The 23,715-nt window shown below is 37.7% G+C and overlaps 1 protein-coding gene and 1 pseudogene across 3 annotated transcripts in view; one reads left to right on the forward strand and one right to left on the reverse strand.

Annotated features, from left to right (window-relative positions):
* Positions 1 to 23,715, forward strand: part of RNF169 (ring finger protein 169) — a 105,622-nt gene that overhangs the window by 47,514 nt on the left and 34,393 nt on the right. The gene's annotated exons all lie outside the window — the stretch shown is intronic.
* LOC125110614 (28S ribosomal protein S31, mitochondrial-like) lies at positions 301 to 23,633 on the reverse strand (annotated as a pseudogene).

Raw genomic sequence — 23,715 nt, forward strand, 5'->3', positions numbered from 1 at the left:
TCTGTGTGCTGTGGGTGTGGCCCCCAAAAAGCAGTCAATCAATAAAATAATTTCAATGCCACTTGAAAGCCAAACGAGGGAATTTTATAGAAACAGTTGCAAGTCTTTTGTCTCTACTACAAAAGAAGATACTTCGTTAAAATATCTGATTAGTGAGGCTTTTAGTAAATTTAAATAGCTTTTCTTCTTAGTTATAAAAGTGAACAGAATTGTAAAATTCTGTGACTTGTAAAAAGAAAAAAATTCAAGTTATAAAAAGATTTAAAGGAGAAAGGGAAAATTACCAATAATTCTGTCACCTAATAACCATATTTAAATGTTTATCATATTTTTCTAGTAAAATTATTTTATTTGATTATAACACCAATCTCCAATATTATGAAATAAAAATTACCATGGTCTCCAGTTGACCTGTATGCCACTTCCTTTTAGAATGTCCTGTTTTTCACTAAAATAATTTATAAAATCAATCTATTCTTTGACCTTTTGCTTAACACTCAGGGGTTTTTGGAAAAGCCAAAGGTCACCAGGCTCCATGAAGTGGCAGCTTGGTCCTTGTTTTGGAAAATCCTCCAGGTGTTTATTCAGAAACATATATTCATGAAATTCTAAACCATTATCATCAAGAACTGCTCCATTGTTAATTAGGAACTGCCACAGTTTTTTCCTCTTCTGTCCATTGGCTTATCTCCTCAAAACCATTCTGAAAAGGCTGTTCACTGACTGCGGCTAACTGCTTAGCAAATTACACATCCCAAAGTGAGATGTGTCAGGTGCCTCTTCGGTAACTGCCTTAAGCCCCAAAATATTGTCTGTTCCTCTCGAGTATATTTTCCCTAAAACTTTTTCTAAAATTAAGGGTCTTCTCCTGGCCAGCATTACTCTCAGCTCCTTCATCAAACTAAATCTGATGCAGTGGTCTTATTCCAATGCTGGCTGTGGCAGATCTGGCAACTTTTATAGCTAATGTTACTGAAATGAATTTTAGGTATTTCTGTTTCTTTCTGTGCCCTTATGTTGAAGTGCCACTGGAGCTGCCTAAGCAGCTTGGACTTGGTTGTCTGTGTGTCAAAAGGGAGAGAGTCTGCAATAGCAGGTGCAGCTACTACCAACTGAGGACGCAGAGACTCACTTCTCTTTTTTAGGCATCTTCTGGGGCTTTTTGAAGTCTGCCAGTTATAGCCTCCAAACATTTAAGTTGTTCTCTGTTGGGCGGCTTTATTGTTTGTACATTTACTTAATTCAGTTTCCCTACTCTTTTTTTTTTTTTTGGTTGTTGTTGTTGTTGTTGTTGCTATTTCTTGGGCCACTCCCGCAGCATATGGAGGTTCCCAGGCTAGGGGTCGAATCGGAGCTGTAGCCACCGGCCTACACCAGAGCCACAGCAACGCGGGATCCGAGCCGCGTCTGCAACCTACACCACAGCTCACGACAACGCCGGATCATTAACCCACTGAGCAAGGGCAGGGACCGAACCCACAACCTCATGGTTCCTAGACGGATTCGTTAACCACTGCGCCATGACGGGAACTCCCCCTACTCTTTTTTTCTTTGGTCTTTTTAGGGCTGCACCAGCAGCATATGGAGGTTCCCAGGTTAGGGGTCTAATCGGAGCTGTAGCTGCCAGCCTACGCCAGAGCCACAGCAACGGTGGATCCTAGCCACTTTTGTGAACTACACCACAGCTCACGGCAATGCCAGATCCTTAACCCACTGAGCAAGGCCAGGTATTGAACCCGAAACCCCATGGTTCCTAGTTGGATTTGTTTCCGCTGCGCTACAATGGGAACTCTCTGGCTTCTGTACTCTTAATAGTATTAATCAAGTCTTTTTTTCTTATTCTCCTTTACACTGTCTTGGCTCTCTCTCTCCTTGGTAATCTCATGGGTTGGAGCAGAATGCACATCTTTCTTGCTATAGACCACACTATGTTAGTACCAAAATATCTTTGGGTATTTTAATGTTGTTGTTCTGACCATTCCATGCAGAGAAGTGAGTAATATAGTCAAAACCACTGATTACTCTGAGCCTCCAGAGATCAGAGGGAAGCAGGAAAGGGGACAGAGAAGTGGGAACCCCCAGACACTTGGAAACATTGTGGAGAAACAAACTGAACAGGAACTCACTGAGGATAGTGCATCCTCTGCCAAACGTCCCCCACCCCCATTATGCTGAGTGAAATAAATCAGACAGCAAAAGACAGATACTGTATGGTTTCACTCGTTGGTGGAATCTAAAGAACAAAACAAATGAACACAACAACAAAACAGAAACAGTTACAGATACAGGAAACAAACAGGTGGTTGCCAGAGGGGAGCAGGGAGAAAAGAAATAGGGAAGGGAGATTAAGAGACACGAACTTCCAATTGGAGAACAATTGCGTCATCAAGTGTGAAAATGTGCAGTGTGGGAAACAGTTGATAACCGTGTACTGTCTTTGTTATGGTGACCGATCTGAACTAGACTTATCATGCTGATCATCTTGAGTAGAGAAATGTTGAATCACTGCGTTGTGTAACAGGAACCAACAGAGTGTTGTAAGTTATACTTCAGATACAAACAAACAGACTCAGAAAGATTTGTGGTCACCAGAAGCAGGAGATGACAGGAGAGGGAACTGGGTGGTAGTCAAAGAGTACAAAGGTCTCAGTTCTAAGGTAAATATGCGTCCTAGAGATGCAGTGTACAACATGATAAATAGAATGAACACTGCTGTATGCCGCGTATGAAAGAGCAAATCCTAGGAGTTCTCATCACAAGGAAAAAACTGTTGCCTATTTCTTTAATTTTGTATCTATATGGAATGGTGAATGTTCCCTAAACTTAATGTAAGAATCCTTTCATGATGTATCTGAGCCAAATGATTATGCTCTACACCTTGAACTTGTACAGTGCTGTATGTCAATTATATCTCAGTAAAGCTGGAAGGAAAACATGTTTATCTTAAGCTTAAGAGTTTTTACGAAACAGATTTGTGGTGGGATCACACTGTTCCTGCCATTTTTACTAACTTTTTCATTTAACATAGAGCTTTCCATATCTATATATTTAGATCCATGCCAACATTTTTTTTCGTTTTTAAAGTTCTGTTGAAGTATAGCTGATTTACAAGGCTGTGATCATCTCTGCTCTACATGCCAGTGTTTCTCATGGCTGCATAGAATAACAGGAAATATTGTAATAGATGCATATCAGCATTTTCCTCAAAGCCAAATCACTCAGGAATCAGAAATAACTTTTAAAAATATGATATTTAGGAGTTCCCTGTGGCCCAGTGGGTTAAAGATTCAGCATTGTCACTGCTGTGGCTTTGGCTATGGTTGTGGCATGGATTGAATCCCTGGCCTGAGAACTTTTGTATGTTGCGGGAGTTGCCAAAAAATATGGTATTTAATAAAGCTCCCACAAGAAGATTTTCTAAATTTCCCAAATCTATCCAAATTTGTGTAAAAATTCAAAAATAATTCGCTTTCAGTAAAATTGTAAGTTTAGTTGTTTTTTTTTGGATTCAAATGAGAGTTTAAAAGCTTCATTTGCTACTTACTTCTGAGAGTCAACTTTCTTGTTTATCTCAAACGTTTAAAAAAAATTTCAGGTGCTCAATAAATTACCATACAAATGATGTGGCTGTCTTGCCCTAAGCTGAGAGATGGTGGTATTAAAATGCTTAAGGGCCGACTGAGTTCTGCATGTGAATTTGGGCAAGTTAGTTCATCTCTCCATGTCTTAGTTTCCTGGTCTGTAAAATGGACCTCATAGTTCCTAGCTTATAGGGTTACTGTACAAGAGTGCCTGGGACATAGTAGTAATCCATATATAAGAACTATTATTCTTTAAAATTAGGAATTGTAAAAAAATCTAGCACAAAGTATTCCCCCTCCATTGCTGCCATATTTAAATTTGTTCATTTGAGTAAGAAATGGCTGACCAATGGCTCACTGTCAAAAAGTCATGGTGAAGAAGCTCCCATCGTGGCACAGCGGAAACGAGTCCATCTAGTTATCTGTGAGGATGCAGGTTTGATCCCTGGCCTCGCTCAGTGGGTTAAGGATCTGGTGTTGCCATGAGCTGTGGTGTAGGTCACAGAAGCGGCTAAGATCCTGCATTGCTGTGGCTGTGGTGTAGGCTGGCAGCTGCAGCTCTGATTCGACCCCTAGCCTGGGAACCTCCATATGCCAAGGGTGTGGCCCTAAAAAGACAAAAAGACAGAAAAAAAAAAGTTGTGGTTAAGAAGCTGGAAAGTGGAGTTCCTGCTGTGGTGCAGTGGTTAATGAATCTGACTAGGAACCATGAGGTTGCGGGTTCAGTCCCTGGCCTTTCTCAGTGGGTTAAGGATCTGGTGTTGCCCTGAGCTGTGGTGTAGGTCACAGGTGAGGCTGGGATCCCGAGTTGCTGTGGCTCTGGTGTAGGCTGGCGGCTACAGCTCTAATTCGAGCCCTAACCTGGGAACCTCCATATGCCACGGGAGTGGCCCAAGAAATGGCAAAAAGACTTAAAAAAAAAAAAAAAAAAAGCTGGAAAGTTATTGGTGTGAACCAGAAATGAATTCTTTGAACTTTGGACAGTGAAGACCTATTTTTACCTTTTTGTAACCAGTGACTTAGAACTCTTACTTGATACTTCTCCTAAGTGCCTTCCCCTTCATTTAGCCTTTTAGCTTGGCAACTATGTATATGATCTGCTGGTTCAATTTTTATATAAACTTTAACACTTAAAATTAATTTTATATGCATTTCTGTGTAACACATGTAGTAATTTAAAACTTATATTGAAGTAATTTAAAACATTTTATTACAGGAGTTCCTGCTGGGGCACAGTGAGTTAAAAATTTGACTGCAGTGGCTCGGGTCACTGCAGAGGTGCAGGTGTGATCCCCAGTCCGGCCCAGTGGGTTAAAGGATTCAGCGTTGCCTTGGCTGTGGCGTAGGTTGCAGCTGCAGCTTGGATTCGATCCCTAGCCCGGGAACTTCCATATGTCATGGGTGTGGCCATAAAATTAAAAATAAATAAACAGAAAATAAAACACTTTATTATATAAAGGGAAACATTTGTAAAACGTTATGCTGTCATAAATAAGCATACTTTATTCTAAGCATAACGTTTAAATTGAGAAGTGTTGAGAATTTAAAGTGAAGATAGCACAGTATCATCAATGTGATTTCTTTAAAATTGGGTAAGAATCAGAAGAGCAGATGGTTGCTTTGGTGCTATTTTTGTGATGGCTAAAGTTGAAGTCATGGCTTTAGCCTGTATGCAGTATTTGCTATGATTTCAGGATGCTGTGAGGTAGAAGCTTTAAGTAGTTCTTACTTACTCCAAACACTATTTTTGTGAGTGGCATCAGCAGTAGTCACCAGTTAGACTCTATAGAAGTGGTAACTGTTGGTATTAAATGAGAGTCTAGGAGCCAAAAAGAAGATACAGAGCACTAATCACTATAGATACCAAGGTAAATTGAAATGTTCTGACACTAATTTGAATATCGAACAAGTTCATCCTGTTCTAAAGCAATGTTTCTGAAGCAGTGGTGCCCAACTTACATTATACTCCTTTCATAACCCCAATAACAATTTAAAATGTTGTTGATGCCTTCTATTAAAGAATAAGCCCTAGATAAGCAACAAAAATGTATTCAGCCTATTTATTGAGAGGGTGATATTTAGCAGATACAACCTTATGGACTATCAGTGTATGATTAGTTAGATTGTTAAAGTACATATTGAAAATTAACTTAAAATCTTTCCATTACTCCTTTGTGAATTTTCTTATGGGTTTAGGGTCCCAGTTTGAGAACCTTTGGCTGAGAGATAACTAGAAAATGTAGGAAATGAGTTAAATGTGCATAACTTAAATAATTTACTATATGTCTTAATATATAATCGTATAGGAAAAATCTGTTACTAGTTGTTTATTGGGGAAAAAATTACTGAAACACCATGAGGCCAGAAAGTCCTACAACTCTCAAGTATTTCTATAGTCTACTGTCATTGGGTGGTGGACTATTTTACCAATTTAGATAAGAAAAAGAGAAAATTATGGATATGTGAACCTCAAATCTTTAAAGTACCATTGGGCAGCACTCTTCCCATCAGCCCTGTGTTCATGGCACTGTCAGCTTGGTTACCTTTTATTGAGGAATGAAGAGAAGCTTCCAAAAACATGGTGACTGGTACAGTTTACACAAATAAGTATAGTTGATATTGCATAGAATATTTGTTGGAAGGACTATTTATTTATTTATGTATTATTTAATTTATATTGATTTACAATGTTCTGTTAGAGATATATGGCAAAATAATTCATTATACATATACTCATATCTATTTTTTTTTCAGATTCTTTCCCCTTATAGGTTATCACAAAGTATTGAATATAGTTCCCTGTGCTATGCAATAGGTCTTTGTTGTTTTCTATTTTATATATAGTAGTGTGTGTTTATGTTAATTCTAAACTCCTAATTTATCCCTTCCCACCCTATTTCCCCTTTGGTAACCATAAATTTATTTTCTATGTCTGTGGGTCTATTTGTTTTGTATATAAGTTAATTTATATCTCATCTTTTAGATTCTGCATATAAGCAGTATCATATGATATTTGTCCTTCTCTGTCTGGCTTGCTTCACTTAGTTTGGAAATCTCTAGGTCCATCCATGTTGCTGCAAATGGCATTATTTCATCCTTTTTTATGGCTGAGTAATATTCCATGTGTATCTATGTACTACATATTTATCCATTCATATGTCGATGGACATTTAAGTTGCTTCCATGTCTTGGCTATTGTAAACAGTGCTGCAATGAATGTTGAATGTATCTTTTTGAATTATGTTTTTCTCCAGATAATACCCAGGAATGGGATTGTAGGATCATATAGTGGTTCTATTTTTAGTTTTCTCAGGAGCCTACATACTGCTCTCTATAAGGGCTGTACCAGTTTTCATTCACACTAACAGTGTAGGAGCATTCCTTTTTCTCCTCACCATCAGCATTTTATTATTTGTAGACATTTTAATTATGGCCATTCTGACTAGTGTGAGGTGATAACCTCACTATAGATTTGACTTGGATTTCTCTGATGATTAGCAATATTGAGCATCTTTTCATGTGCCTATCTTCTTTAGAGAAATGTTTCTTTAGGTCTTCTGCCCATTTTTTGATTGGGTTGCCTGTTTTTTGTTTTTTGTTTTTTTTTAATATTGAGCTGTGTAAGCTGTTTGTATATTTGGAGATTAACCCCCTTGTTGGTTGCATCATTTTGCAAATATTTTCTCCAATTAAGTAGGCTGTCTTTTCATTTTGCTTATAGTTTCCTTTGCTATGCAAAAGCTTTTAAGTTTAATTAGATCCTATTTGTTTATTTTTGCTTTTTTCCCCCAGTATTCTTAAGAGATGGATCCAAAAAGGTACTGCTGTGATTTATGTCAAAGAGTATTCTGCCTCTGTTTTTCTCTAGGAATTTTATAGTATCCAGTCTTACTTTTAGGCCTTTAATCCATTTTGAGTTAATTTTTGTGTATGGTGTTAGAGAATGTTCTAATTTTATTCTTTTACCTGTAACTGTCCAATTTTCCCAGCACCATATATTGAAGAGACTCTTCTTTTCTCCATTGTATATTGTTGCCTCCTTTGTTGTAGATTGATTGACCATAAGTGTGTGGGTTTATTTCTGGACTTTCTCTTCTGTTCCATGGATCTAATTTCTGTGGGTTTTTTTTTCCCCCCCCCGCCAGTACCGTACTGTTTTGATGACTGTAGCTTTGTAGTATAGCCTGAAGTCAGAAAGCCATTTTTCTTTCTTAAGATTCCTTTGACTATTGCTTTTGCGTTGCCATGCAAATTAAAATTTTTTTTTGTTCGAGTTCGTGCCAGTAGTAATTTGATAGCAATTTCATTGAATCTGTAGATTGCCTTGAATAGAGTAGTCATCCTAGAGTCCAAGAACATGATATATCTTTCCATCTGTTTGTGTCATCTTTGACTTCTTCCATCAACATCTTACAGTTTTCAAAGTAACAGTTCTTTGCCCTCCTTAGATAGATTTATTGCTAGCTATTTTATTCTTTTTAGCACTGGTAAATGAGATTGTTTCCCTAATTTCTCTTTCTGATCTTTCATTGTTAGCATATAGAAATGCAACAGATTTCTGTGTATTAATTTTATATCCTGCAGTTTCACTGAATTTATTGCAGAGCTCTAGTAGTTTTCTGGTAGCATCTTTAGGATTTTTTATGTATACAATCATGTCATCTGCAAACAGTGACAGTTTTACTTCTTCTTTTCCAATTTGGATTCCTTTTATTTCTTTATCCTCTGTGATTGCTGTGACTAGGACTTCCAGAACTGTATTGAATGAAAGTGGTGAGAGTGCACATCCTTTTCTTGTTTCTGATCTTAAAAGAAATGTTTTCAGCTTTTCACCATTGAGTATGATGTTAGCTGTGGGTGTGTCATATGTGGCCTTTATTATGTTGAGGTAGGTTCTTTCTCTCTTTTTTTTCTGCCACATCTGCAGCATATGGAAGTTCTCGGGCCAGGGATTGAAAACATGCCACAGCAATAACAATGCCAGATCCTTAACTACTAGGCCACGAGGGAACTCTGAGGTAGGTTCTCTCTATACCCACTTTCTGGAGTGTTTTTATCATAAATGGATGTTGAATTTTAGCCAAAGCTTTTTCTGCGTCTATTGAGATAATCACATGGTTTTTATTTTTCACTTTGTTAATGTGGTATATCATACTGATTTGTGGATATTGAAAAATTGTTGCATCTCTGGGATAAATCCTTCTTGATCATATGTGATCCTATTGTATTGTTGGATTCAGTTTGCTTGTATTTTATTGAGAATTTTTGTGTCTATGTTCATCAATGATATTGGCCTATAATTTTCTTTTTTTGTGTGATATTGGTTTTGGTATCAGGGTGATGGTTACCTTAACAGAGTAAATTTATAAGTGTTCCTTCTTTCGCAATATTTTGGAATAGTTTCAGAAGGATAGAAGCTAATTCTTCACTGTTTGGTAGAATTTGCCTGTGAAGCCATTTGGTTCTGGACTGGTTTTTGTTGTTGTTGTCGGGACTTTTTAAGCACAGATTCAGTTTCAGTACTTGAATTGTTTTGTTCCTATTTTCTGTTTTTTCCTGGTTCAGTCTGGGGAGATTGTGTCTTTCTAAGAATCTGTCCATTTCTTCTAGGTCGTCCATTTTATTGTATATAGTTGCTTATAGTAGTCTCTTACGGTCTTTTGTATTTCTCTGGTGTCACTTGTAACTTGTCCTTTTTCATTTCTAATTTTATTGATTTGGGCCCTCTTTTTCTGGGTAAGTCTGGCTAAAGGTTTATCAATTTTTCTTATCTTTTCAAAAAGACTAGAGTTTAGTTTCATTGATCTTTTCTGTTGTTTTCTTGGTCTCTATTTCATTTACTTCTGCTCTCATCCTTATGCTTTCTTTCCTTCTACTAACTTTGGGTTTTGTTTGTTCTTCTTTTTCTACTTGTTTTAGGTGTAAGGTTAGGTTTTTTGAGATTTTTCCTGTTTCATGAGGTAAGCTTATACTGCTATAAACTTTCCTCTTAGAACTTTTTTTCTGCCTTTCACAGTTTAGTATCATTGTGCTTTCGTTTTCATTTGTCTCTAGGTATTTCTTGATTTCCTCTTTGATTTCTTCAGTGTTTAGTAGCATGTTGTTTAGCCTCCATGTGTTTGTGGTTTTGGCAGGTTTTTTTTTTTTTTTTTTAATAGTTGATTTCTAATCTCATAGCATTGTGGTCAGAAAAGATGTTTGATGTAATTTCAATTTTCTTAAATTTACCAAGACTTGCTTTGTAGCCCAGAATGTGATCTTATCCTGGGGAATGTTCTATGTGCACTTGAGAAAAATGTATTTTCTGCTGCTTTGGGATGGAATGTTCTATAAATATCAATTAAGTCTGTCTGGTCTAGGGTGTCATTTAAGGCCTGTGTTTCCTTGTTGATTTTCTGTCTGGATGATCTTCCCATTGATGTAGGTGGGGATGTTAAAGTCCCCCACTATTATTGTGTTACTGTCAGTTTCTCCTTTTATGTCTATTAATATTTGCCTTACATATTGAGGTGCTCATATGTTGGATGCATATGTATTTACAGTTGTTAGATCTTATTCTTGAATTGATCCCTTGATCATTTTGTAATATCCTTCTTTTCTCTGTCTTTATTTTTAAAGTCTGTTTTGTCTGATAAGAGTATTGCTACTCCTGCTTTTTTTGGATTTCTATTTGTGTGGAATATCTTTTCCCACCCCCTCACTTTCAGTCTGCATATGTCTCTAGATGCAGACACATGAGCTTCTTGTATACAGCATATATACAGGTCTTATTTTTGTATCCATTCAGTCATTCTAAGTCTTTTGGCTGGAGCATTTACTCCATTTACATTTAAGGTAATTATCAATATGTATGTTCTTATTGTCTTTTTTTTGGAGGGGGGACTTTTTAAAATTTTCTTTATATTACTCAATGAATTTATTACTTTTATAGTTGTACAATGATCATCACAACCCAATTTTATAGCATTTCCATCCCAAACCCCCAGTGCATCCTCCACCCCCAACCTGTCTTATTTGGAAACCATAAGTTTTTCAAAGTAAGTGAGTCATTATCTGTTCTGCAAAGAGGTTCATTGTGTCCTTTTTTTGGATTCCACATGTAAGTGAGAGCATTTGATGTTGGTGTCTCAATGTCTGACTGACTTCACTTCGCATGATAATTTCTAGGTTCATCCATGTTGCGAAGAATGCTGTTCTTTTGTTCCTTTTAATGGCTGAGTAATATTCCATTGTGTATATGTACCACATCTTTTTTATCCACTCTTCTGTCCATAGGCATGTAGGTTGTTTCTATGTCTTGGCTTTTCTACATAGTGCTGCAGTGAACACTGAAGTACATGTCTCTTTCTGAGTCATGGTTTTCTCTGGATAGATGGCCAGGAGTGAGATGGCTGAATCAAATGGTAGTTCTAGTTTTAGTTTTCGGAGGAATCTCAATACTCTTTTCCACAGTGGTTGTACCAATTTATAATCCCACCAACAGTGTAATAGGATTCCTTTTTCTCCACACCTTCTCCAGCATTTATTGTTTGTAGTCTTTTTGATGATGGCCATTCTGGGGAAGGTGGTACCTCATAGTGGTTCTGATTTGCATTTCTCTAATGATGAGTGATGTTGAGCATCTTTTCATGTGTTTTGTGGCCATCTGCATGTCTCCTTTGGAGAATTGTCTGTTTAGATCTTCTGCCCGTTTTTTGATGGGGTTGTTTGTGTTTTTTTTGGTATGGAGCGGTAGGAGGAGTTTATAAATTTTGGGGATTAATCCCTTGTCAGCTGACTCATTTTCAAATATTTTCTGCCATTCTGTGGGTTGTCTTTTCGTTTTGTTTAGGGTTTCCTTTGCTGGGCAGAAACTTTTAAGTTTAATTAAGTCCCATTTGTTTATTTTTGTTCTTATTGTTGTTACTCTAGGAGGTGGATCTGAGAAGATGTTGCTGTGGTTTATGTCAGAGAGTGTTTGGCCTATGTTTTCCTCTAAGAGTTTTACAGTATCCGATTTTATATTTAGGTCTTTAATTCATTTTGAGCTTATTTTTTTATTTTTTTATCATTTATTTATATATATGTATTTTTTTTCTACCATACAGCATGGTGACCCAGTTACACATATATGTATACATTCTTTTTTCTCACATTACATGTTCCATCATAAGTGACTAGAAAGAGTTCCCAGTGCTACACAGCAGGATCCCATTGCTAATACATCCTGAAGGCAACATTCTGCATCTATTTACCCAAGCTCCTAGTCCCTCCCATTCCCTCCCCTTCCCCCTTGGCAGCCACAAGTCTAATCTCCAAGTCCATGATTTTCTTTTCTGTGGAAAGGTTTGTTTTGAGTTTATTTTTGTGTATGGTGTTAGGAAGTGTTCTAATTTCATTCTTTTACATGTGGCTGTCCAGTTTTCCCAGCACCACTTATTGAACAGGCTGTCTTTTCTCCATTGTATATTCTTGCCTCCTTTGTCATAGATGAGTTGACTGTAGGTGCGTGGGTTTAATTCTGGGCTATCCTGTTCCACTGATCTACATTTCTGTCTTTGTGCCAATACCATACTGTTTTGATGAGTGTGGCTTTGTAGTATAGTCTGAAGTCAGGGAGCCTGATTCCTCCAGCACCATTTTTCTTTCTCAAGATGGCCTTGGCTATTCTGGGTCTTTTGTCCTTCCAAACAATTTTAAAAATATTTTGTTCGAGTTCTGTGAAAAATGTCCCTTATTGCCATTTTATTAATTGTTTTGGATTTTCTTCTGTAGGTATTTTTTCTTTCTTTTGTTTTTGTTCTCTTCTCTTGAGATTTAATGACTATCTTTAGTGTTATGCTAGGATTCCTTTTTCTTTTCCATGTCTATCTATTATAGGTGTTTGGTTTCTGGTTACCTTGAGGTTTTGATATAGCAGTCCATATATACACATGATTGTTTTAAGCTGCTGATCTCTTCCTTTCAGTTGCATTTTGAAAATTCTGCATTTGTACTCTCCTCACCATTACTGATTTGGATATCATATTTGTGTGTGGATGGTTTTCTATCTTACTGTATGTTTGACTTTACTGAGGAGCATTTCCATTTCTTGTTTCTAGTTGTGGCCTTTTCTTCCCCCTGCTTAGAGGATTTTTTTGTTTGTTTGTTGGTGGTGCTGAAATCTTAGCTTTAGCTTGTCTGTAAAACTTTTGACTTCTCTATCAAATCTGAATGAGAGGAGTACCCATTGTGGCTTAGTGTAACGAACCCAACTAGTATCCATAAGGATGCAGGTTCAATCCCTGGCCGTGCTCAGTCAGGTACAGATCTGGCATTGCTGTGAGCAGTGGTATAGGTCCCAAATGCAGCTTGGATCCTGTATTGCTGTGGCATAGGCTGACAGCTACAGCTCCTATTCGACCCTTCGACCCCTAGCCTGGGAACTTCTATATACTGCAGGTGCAGCTCTAAAAAGACAAAAAAGAAAAAAAAAAACACTGAATGAGAGCCTTGCTGGATATTCTTGAATATAGGTTTTTCCTGTTTATCAGTTTAAATATATCTTACCACTCCCTCTGGTCTGCAGAGTTTCTGCTGAAAAATCAGCTGATAATCTTATGAGGAGTCTCGTATGTTATTTGTTACTTTCCCTTGTTGCTCTTACTGTTGTCTCTTTAATTTTTGTCTGTTTGATTACCATGTGTCTTCTTCCTTGGATTCATCTTGTATGGGACTCTGTGATTCCTGAACTTGGGTAACTGTTTCTTTTCCCATATAAGGCAAGTTTTCAGCTATTATCTCTACAAATATTTTCTCAGGCCCTTTCTTTCTCTCCTTCCAGAGTCACTGAATGCAATTGTTGGTACATTTGACATTTTCCCAGAAGTCTCTAAGCTGTCCTCATTTCTTTTCATCCTTTTTCTTTTTCTGTTCTGTGGCAGTGATTTTCACTACTTTGTCTTCCAGCTCACTTATCAGTTCTTCTGCCTCATTTATTCATTGATTCTGTCTTGTGTATTTTTCATGTCAGTTATTGAGCTCTTCAACTCTATTTGGTTATTCTTTATTAAAAACTTCATATAACTTCCTGCTCTGTGCATCCATCCATTCTTTTCCTGAGTTCTTTATAAACATTACTCTGTTCTCTTTCTCTGGTCGATTGCCTATCTCCATGTCACTTAGTTCTTCTGGGGTTTTGTCTTGTTCTTTTTTTTTTTTTTTGGAACATATTCCTCTGCCATCTCATTTAAATTTCTATTTGTATTTTTATGTATGTAAAAGGTTAATTATATTTCTATACCTTGGAAAAGTGGCCTACTGTGAGGGTTGTCCTAAGTGTCCCAGCAGTACACTCCCCTCTTGTCACCCAAGGGTCAGGGACCAGTTAGTCCTAGGGTAGGTTCTGATCTGCATTTCAGATTCAATTCTGGAGGCTGCCAGATCATAGCTTGCTTGCTCCTGGTGTCTGCCCCATTGTGAGTGAGGCTGATCTAGAGGCTTGTGCAGGCTTCCTGGTGGGAGGGGTTGGTGCCTGTCCACTGGTGGGTAGACCTGGGTCTTGGCCCTCAGGTGGTCAGGGCAGGGTCAAGTGGCATATCTAGAGGTGGCTGTGGGCTCAGGATGTCTTTAGGCAGCTTATCAGCTGAGGGGTGGGACTGTGTTCCCACCCTGTTGGGTCTTTTGGCCTGAAGTGTCCCAGCACTGGAGACAAGCTGTTGGATGGGACCAGGTCTTGGTGCGAAAATGGTGGCCTCTAGGAGAGTTCACACAGATGAATGTTCCTCAGTACATCTGCCCCCAGTATCCTTGCCCTACGTTGAGACACAGCCGCCCCCTGCCTCCCCAGGAGACCCTCCAAGACCAGCAGGTAAGTCCAGCTCAGGCTCCTATGAAGTCACTACTTTTGTGCTGGGTCCCAGTGCACACATGACTTTGTGTGTACCCTCCAAGAGTGGAGTCTCTGTTTCCTCCAGTCCTGTGGAGCTCCTGCAGTCAACCCCCGCTGGCTTTCAAAGCAGATGTTCTGTGGGCTTCTCTCAATGCCAAACCTGCAAGCAGGGAAGCCTGACGTTGAGCTCAGAGCTCTCGCTCCTATGGGAGAACTTCTCAGTGTACTTCTTCTCCAGTTTGTGGGTCGGCTATTTGGTGTTATGAGATTTGGTTATATTGCGAGTGCACCTTTCCTCATTGTGTTTCATTTTTATGTCTTTGGATGTAGAATATCTTTTTTGGTAGGTTCCAGTCTTTTTTAATGATAGTCGTTCAGAAGTAAGTTGTGATTTTGTTGTGCTCTTGAGAGGAGATGAACTCAGAGTGCTTCTACTCTGCCATCTTGTCCTCAGTCCTGAAAGGAGCTTTTAGAAATTGGTCAGTCAGATCTCATCTTTCATTTCAATCATATTCTACTATAATGTAAGGCTTATGCAAGCAGCTTTGTTCCCAGCACTGAAAGCACTGCCTAACATATAGATTTTAGTGCTCCGTAAATATTTGTGGAACTAAACTTACTGAACACAAGCATTGTGTCTAGACTTAAGTAGGAGAGGGAAAATCGAGGATGAATAAGACATGGTTCCAGATTGAAAGACGCTCTTAGTGTCTGGGGGAGGAGAAACTTGAAAACAAGTTATGGGACACAAGCACTTTGTGTTGAAAATTCATGATGGGATTATATTCTGAGTGTTATGAAATGTATTTTAAAATATTTCATTTGAGGAGTTTGTGCTGTGGTGCAGTGGGTTCAGAATCCTCCTGCAGAGGCTCAGGTTACTGTGGAGTGTGGCTTCAATCCCTGGCCTGGTGCCGTGAGTTAAAGGATCTGGCATTGCTTCAGTTGCAGGTCAGATTCAGTCCCTGGCCCAGGAACTTACATGTGCCATGGGTGTGGCCTTAAAAAAAAAAAAAAAAATATATATATATATATATATATATATATATATATATATTATTTATTTATTTCATTTGAAACAATGTAGTATGTATATGTGTTTTCTTCTAAACTCTAAGAATGGCTAGTTAACATATGAAGTACTAATAGCACTTTGGAGGAGTTACTTAGCATTTGAAAACCGTAATTAGAACTCTCTCTGTATAGGCTCTATAAGCCCTTCAGTTATTTCTGTAATCACCCAGGACCTGGGGTTTGTTAAGTAGCATAGTGGATGTTATAAATGATTTCTAAATTTTTAATTTTTGTAACATTTAAACAAATATAAAGGTGGAAAAAATAATAAAATGAGCCCCTGTATACCTATCTCTCAGATTCTACAATTTTGAACAAGTATTAATTCAAGACCTGTGAATTAGCTCCAAATATTGAATAGGCGTCTCTGCCTTTGTGTGAACAGGATTTAAGAATCTAGTGAGCTCGGTAGGGCTCTGATGGAGTCTTGCCCTCTAGCTAGGAATTTGCTCTGTGGCTTTTAGTAGAAAGTTTAAGTACCTGATTCTCACCGGAAGGTTAGTTGAAGTCTTCTACTAAAATATTGTCTTAGGTAACTTGTCATACAAGTTGTTGATTGTAGTATTAAAAAGATAATACTTATATAATAAGTTATAATAATACTTATTATACTTATTATTATAAGTTATTATAATACTTATTATACTTATTATTATTCATAATACTTATATAGTAAGTTATTTGACACTTAAAAAGCTTTTTAAGTGCTATTAAATATATACAACATAGGAGTTCCTGTTGTGGCTCAGTGGTTAACGAACCCAACCAGTGTCCATGAGGTTACAGGTTCAATCCCTGGCTTCCTCACTTAGTGGGTTAAGGATCCAGCATTGCCGTGAGCTATGGTGTAGGTCACAGACACGGCTTGGATTCCAAGTGGCTGTGGCTGTGGCTTAGGCTGGCAGCTGCAGCTCTGATTGGACCCCTAGCCTGGAAACTCGATACGCTGCGGGTGCAGCCCTAAAAATAAACACACAACACACACAGAAAATTTGCCATTTTAACCAATTCAGTAGCTTGTATGTTCACAATGTGGTGCAATTATCACTGTTCTCTTTTTCCAAAATTTTTTCATCACTCCAAATAGAAACTCTTTACGTATTAATCACCTCCCTATCTCCCACCCCCTAATAACCTCTAACCTACTTCCACTTTCTAGAGATTTGCCATTCCAAAATATATAAGGAAATATTTGTCCTCTTGTCTGACTTATTTCCCTCAACATAGTGTTCTCAAGGTTCATACACATTGTAGAATGTTTTAGTACTTCGATTCCGTTTTATGACTGGATATCCATTGTATGTATTCACATTTTGTTTATCCTTTCATCTCCTGATGGACACTTGGATTGTTCCCACTTTTTGGCTGTTGTGAATAATGCTGCAGTAAACACTGGTATACAAGCATTTGTTTGACCCCCTACCTTCTTTTCTTTGAGGTATATAACTAGGAGTGTAATTGCTGGGTCATAGAAATAATTGTATATTTAATTTTTTGAGAAAACAGCTGTACCATTTTACATTCCTACCAGCAATGTATGAGGGCTCCAGTTATCCACATTCTTGTTAGCACTTGTTATTTTCTGATTTTTTTAAAGTAATCGTTCTAATGGGTATCTCAATAGGTTTTCGATTTCCATTTCTCTAATGAATTCTGATGTCGAGCATCTTTCCGTGTGCTCGTTGACCATTTTATATCTCTTCTTTGGAGAAATGTCTGTTCAAGTCTTTAGTTCAGTTGGAATTGGATTGTCTTTGTTGTTCAGTTGTAAGAGTTTTTATAAATTCTCTATATTAAATCCTTATCACGTAGGTGATTTGAAGTATTTTCTCCCATTCTATGGGTTGTCTTTTCACTTTGATAATTTGATAATTTCCTTTGCACAAAAGTTTTTAATTTTGATGAAGTCCAGCTTATCTGTTTTTTATTTTGTTTATGCTTTTCTGTTTGAATTTTTCACTCAGCACAATTATTTTGAGATTCATTCACTTAGTTGCATGTATCAATAGTTTATTATTTTTATTGCAAAATAGCATTTCATTGTGTGGATATGTCACATTTTATTTCAATCTGTTTGCTTGTTGATAGACATTTGGGTTGTTTCCAGTTCTTTGCTATTACAAATAAACTACCATGAATATTCATGTACAAATCTTTGTATAGAATATTTCTCATAGGTAAGTACTTAGGCATGAGATGGCTGGATTGTATGGTAGGTTTTTTTCCTTTTTTAAGATAGGTAAATACATAGGCATGAGATGGCTGGATCATATGGTAGGTGTGTTTCTTTTTTTAAGAAACTGCCAAGTTTTTCCAAAGTGGTTTTACCATTTTAATTCCTACCAGTAGTGTATGAAAGTTTTGGTTTCTCTTGATCTTTGTCAGCATTTGTTATGGTCAGTCTTTTTTAATTTTAGCAATTCTAACTGGTCTGTAGTGGGATCTCATTCTGGTTTTAATTTCTATTTCCCTAATGACTAATGATGTTGAGCATCTTTTCATGTGTTTATTTGCCTTTTGTATGTTTTCTTTGATTTAATATCTATTCAAATCTTTTGCCTTCTTAAATAAAAAAGTGGTCATGTATTTTCTTGCTGTTGAATTTTGAAAGGTCTTTATATATTCTGGATACAAGTCTTTTATCAGGTGTATATGCTTTGCAAATATTTTTTCCCAATGGGAGGCTCATTCTCATAGAGCCTTTTGAAGAGTAAAAGTTTTTAACTTGCAAAAAATACAATTTATATACATTTTTCCTTTGTGGATTATGCTTTTGGTATTATATCCAAGAATTATTTGCCCAGCCCAAGGTCACAAAAATTTTTTCTTACGTTTTCTTCTGGAAATTTTATAGTTTTAGGCTTTACATTTAGGTATATGTTCCATTTAGAGTTAATTTTTATATGTGGTGTACAGGTGAGTGTCTCAGTTTTTCTCCCACCGCTTATTGAGAAGACTGTCCTTTCTCCATTGGATTGCCTTTTCTATCTTTATCAAAAATTAGTTACCCATGTGTTTGTTGGTTTATTTCTAAACTCTATATTCTATCTTCATTATTGATCTATTTGTTTATTTTCATACCAGTACCATTCTGTTTTGATTATTGTAGCTTTATAATAAGCCTAGTATTAACCCTACAACTTTGTTCTTTTTAGAAGTTATTTTGGCTTCTTGGTTCTCTGTATATCCACCTGAATTTTAGTATTGGCTTGCCAATTTCTACCAGAAAGTTTTCTGGGGTTCTGATTGGAATTACATTGACTCTATAGATCAATTTGGGGAGAACTGACATCTCAGTAACTGAGTCTCTAGACCCATCAACATTGTATCCTTCTATTTATTTAGGTCCTCTGTAGTTTCTCTCAGCAATGTTTTGTGGTTTTCAGTTTCCTATCTTTTGTCAAATTTATCTGAAGTATTTCACATCTTTTGATATTACTGTAGATGGTATATAATCTTTGTGAGTATGTAAAAATACTATTGATTTTTATATTTTGATACTCTATCCTACAACTGTGCTAAACTCATTCAGTAGTTCTAGTAGCTTTTTTTTTGTAGATTCTGATGGAGGACTTTACTACCAGATTTAAAAATGATAGTCATCAAGATAGTATGGTATTGGCATGAGGAGAAGACACATAGATCGATGGACTAGAATGTAGTTTTGCAGTAGACCCTCATGTGTAGTCAGTTGATGTTCACAAAGGCGCAAAGGTGATTCAGTAGGAAAAGAACAATCTTTCCACAATGGTCCTGGTACAAACTGATGAGTAAGTAAAAGCAAATACTTTAAAAGCATTGCTTTATACAGTATACAGACATTAACTCAAAACGGATCATAGAGCGTTCCCATCGCGGCTCAGTGGAAACAAATCTGACTAGCATCCATGAGGACACAGGTTCAATCCCTGACCTCTCAGTGGGTTAAAGATCCAGTGTTGCCTTGAGCTGTGGTGTGGTTGCAGACGTGCCTGGGATCCTGCTTTGCTGTGACTAGTGTATAGGCCAGTGGCTACAGCTCCCATTTGACCCCTAGCCTGGGAACTTCCGTATGCTGCTGGTGTGGCCCTAAAAAGACAAAAAAGACAAAAAGAAAAGAAAACAAGCATCATAGACTAAACACAAAAGTTAAAATTATGTAGAAGAAAAATTAATGACCCTGGAGCAGGCAGAGATTTACTAGTCAAGAACCCAAGAATCTTAATCACAGAAGAACAAAAATGATAGATTGGATTTTATTAAGGGTAAAATCTTTTACTCCTTAGTGAATAAATAAATAAAAAGGCATAGTCAAGACTGGGAGAAGATATTTTCAAAATGCGTACCTAACAGTGGACCTTTAGCCAGAATTTATGAAGATCTCTTGGACTTAATAACAAAGTTTATATAATAGGGTAAAAGGTTTGATTGGATAGATAGTTCACAAAATAAGATAGGCTACTAAACATAAGAGAAGATGTTCAGCATTATTAGCCAGCAGGTAAATACTTATTAAAACCACATGCAGTGTATCCCCTTCCATTCTCTAGAACAGCTAAGGTTTCTGTGTGTGCAAATGAATGTAGGAATGTGAATAAGCTGGAGCTCTCATGCATTGTTAGTGGGAGTACAATCCTCCCTCCATATGCGAGGAGGAATTGTTCTGGAAACCCCGTGGATGCCAATGTCTGCGGATGCTCAAGTCTTCTATATAAAATGGCACAGTGCAGTTGGCCTTTGGTATCTGGGTAATTCGATTTTCGATCTGTGATTGGTTAAATCTACTGATGTGGAAACCCACAGATATGGAGGGCTGACTGTATAAAACGGTGTAATCTCCATGGGAAACATTTTGGAAGGTTATAAATTTAAACATATACTGACTGCTTGACCCAGCAATTCCACTTGCAGCTGTTTAGACGGGCAAAATAAAAATATCTGTCCACAAAACGACATGAATGTTCATTACAGTTTTATTCATGACAGCCCCAAACTAAATACAACTCAAATGTACAACACTTGAATGGATAGACAAATTATGGTACATTCATACAATGGAACACAACTCATCCATAAAAGGAATATAATGTAATAATAAACTTAGTAACATGGATAAATATAAAAAAAATATGCTGAATAAATGAATCCCAACATAAGGGAATATATGCTGTATAATTTTACAACAGGCAAAACTAACCTATAGTCATAGTTATCAGATTAAAGGTTGCCTAGGGCTGAGTAGGGTGGGAGATTGATTACTCGTGGGTTTGAAGGGACTCTGTTGAGTGTTAAAAATGTTCTATATCTTGTTTAGGGATGTGGTTACATAAATATGTACACTGTCAGTTCACTGAGCTCTGTATTCCATATGTGTTCATTTTATCATAATGTAGGTTAGGCCTTAACATAGTTGACTTAAAAAAAAATCAATTCTAAGTAGATTATAGATCTAAATGTGAGAGGTCAAATAATAAGCTTTTTAAAGATAGCATGGGAGAATTTCTTTCATTTCTTTTCTTTTTGTCTTTTTTGTCTTTTTAGGGCCACACCAGCAGCATATGGAAGTTCCCAGGCTAGGGGTCGAATCAGAGATATTGCTGCTGGCCACAGCCATAGCTACAGCAATGCCAGGTCTGAGCCATGTCTGCAACCTACACCACAGCTCATGGCGACACCAGATCCTTAATCCACTGAGCGAGGCCAGGGATCGAACCTGAGTCCTCATGGACGTTAGATTCATTTCCGCTGAGCCATGCCGGGAACTACTGAGAATTTCTTTAAAAAATATAAAAAGCACTTGTGTAGGAGTTCCCTTGTGGCACAACACAAAGGTCTCAGGACCTTGTAAATAACTATCAAAAGGGACAAAAGATAGCATCTAAAGAACCCAGTGAAAGAAAACAACATGATTCATGTGAAGATTTAAATGGATATATGGGTTTTTCAATTTTGTAAATTTTTGGATTTGTTAAGATGATGCTGTGTTAGCAGAGACTCAGCATTGCAGTGAAAAGGTTGTTCTGTCAGCAACACAAGTTCATTATCAAAAACTTTTGAGAGCAGCAATAAACATTATTAGGAGGGAAAGGATACATTCTAAAACACTAGAAAAGACGGAGAACATAGTATGTAGACACCATTAAGCACTAAACAAAATAACACTAAAATCATAAAGCAGGAAATTTAATGTTTAGTTTTTTTTTTTAAATAGCAATATCTGTGCATGTATATATGGGGGGCTATCCTGGGCATTTGCGATGTTTAGTAGAATTCCTGGCCTCTGCTTTCTGGATGCCAGTAGAACACACACTTCATCCCCTCAGCTGTGACAACAAAAAGTGTCACTAGACATTGTCAGATGTACTCTGCAAGGCAAAAATCATCCTTGGTTGAGAACCACTGAGACAAGTGTAGATTTGAATTCCAGCTCCAAGGTTATGGCTCTGTGAATTTGAATACCTCACCTAACTCTTAAACCTTAGTTTCTTCTTTAAAGTGAGTTAATGAGATAATGTAGGTACAGTGCTTTAGCCCAGGCCTGGCACATGGAGTTCAGTAAATGATAATTAATGTGATGCTAAAACCTGTTCTCTCTTGTGCCCCTCTGCCTTTTTTTTTTCTGGAAAAGTGAAATGCCCCTTTGTGTAGCCTGTGGGCCTGTTGTTGAATAAGAACTTCTCATCTAAAGGCAGTGACCATCAAAAGGCATTGATCTTTCCTGTGAGCCGTTAGCACAGACTTCAGGTTTGCCTTCTCCTTACCTATGGATTAGCTTTCTTCCTTATTTGACTTGGGCAGAGTTGGGAGTACATTACTTCATCTGAATCTCCTCCTGACATAACATATTGTGTATGTTGGTTTTTTCCCATATTCACAGCCTCTTGAATTAGACGCAGCATGTTAAAAACTAGTTCAGGGAGTTCCCGTCGTGGCGCAGTGGTTAACGAATCCGACTAGGAACCATGAGGTTGTGGGTTCGGTCCCTGCCCTTGCTCAGTGGGTTAACGATCCGGTGTTGCCGTGAGCTGTGGTGTAGGTTGCAGACGCGGCTCGGATCCCGCGTTGCTGTGGCTCTGGTGTAGGCCGGTGGCTATAGCTCCGATTGGACCCCTAGCCTGGGAACCTCCATATGCCGCAGGAGCGGCCCAAGAAATAGCAAAAAGACAACAACAAAAAAAAAAAACTAGTTCAGGCTTATCGAAATCATACCTGTAGAAATTAGAAAGATAAGACTAAGTCTTTATTGTTGTTTATTGTTATTTTTGCATTTGCATTAGTTTTTTAACCCTGAGTCAATAGCCAATGAAATGTATTTATTTGTTCTTCAGCTTTATTTTTTTACAGGTATGATTAAAAATACTAGTGGCCTCAGATTGCTTTCATGAACATTATATCATTTAAATTTCCTTAAAATCTCAAGCAATGAAAAGAGAATAGGAGTTCCCATTGTGACTCAGCGGGTTAAGAACCCAACATAGTGTCCATGAGTATGTGGGTTCGATCTGTGGCCTCGTTCTGAGGGTTAAGTATCCGGTGGTGCTGCAAGCTGTGATCCATATCCCGTGGATCACAAGGTAACAGCACAGACGGTGGTGTTGTGGTGGCTGTGGGGTAAGCCTGCTCTTGTAGCTCTGATTCGACCCCTAGGCCTGGAACTTCCATATTCCGTGGTCTGGCCATAAAAAAAAAAAAAAGAGCATAAAGAGGTTAGAAAAGAGAACTCACTCTTGATATTATATAAGTATATAGCAAGATGCTACACTAAGTACTTTAAACTATTACCGAATTTACTTCTTAAAACAATCTCTGCAAAGTAACATGATCCCAGTTTAGTAGGTGACCATGTGAAGGTTCATTGGCCCCAGATCGTATAGCTAATAACTAGGTGACAGAACCACTAGAACCCGGGTTTTCATTCCCAGGCTCATCTTCTTTTCATAATGCCATGCCGCCTCCCCCAAGTGAGGAGCACATCAGTCTGCCCTAAATGTCCTTGTAGACCATGTACCTTGACATATCCTGTGGATCACAAGGTAACAGCACAAACGGTCGGGCACTGGAACTGTGACCAGCCCCTTTTTTTCTGTTGCCAGTAGGCCCAGAGACTTACCTTGCCCAGCCCAACTTCTCTGACCCTCCGTGGACTGCATCTTTGCTGTTCTTCTGGTCCAATGCAGTTGTAACTGGTTTATGGGAACAAGGGAAGTTTTTAGGTTCAGCCTTTTTTGGCCA

Source organism: Phacochoerus africanus, chromosome 11 (genome assembly GCF_016906955.1).
Source record: "Phacochoerus africanus isolate WHEZ1 chromosome 11, ROS_Pafr_v1, whole genome shotgun sequence".
Lineage (NCBI taxonomy): Eukaryota > Metazoa > Chordata > Mammalia > Artiodactyla > Suidae > Phacochoerus > Phacochoerus africanus.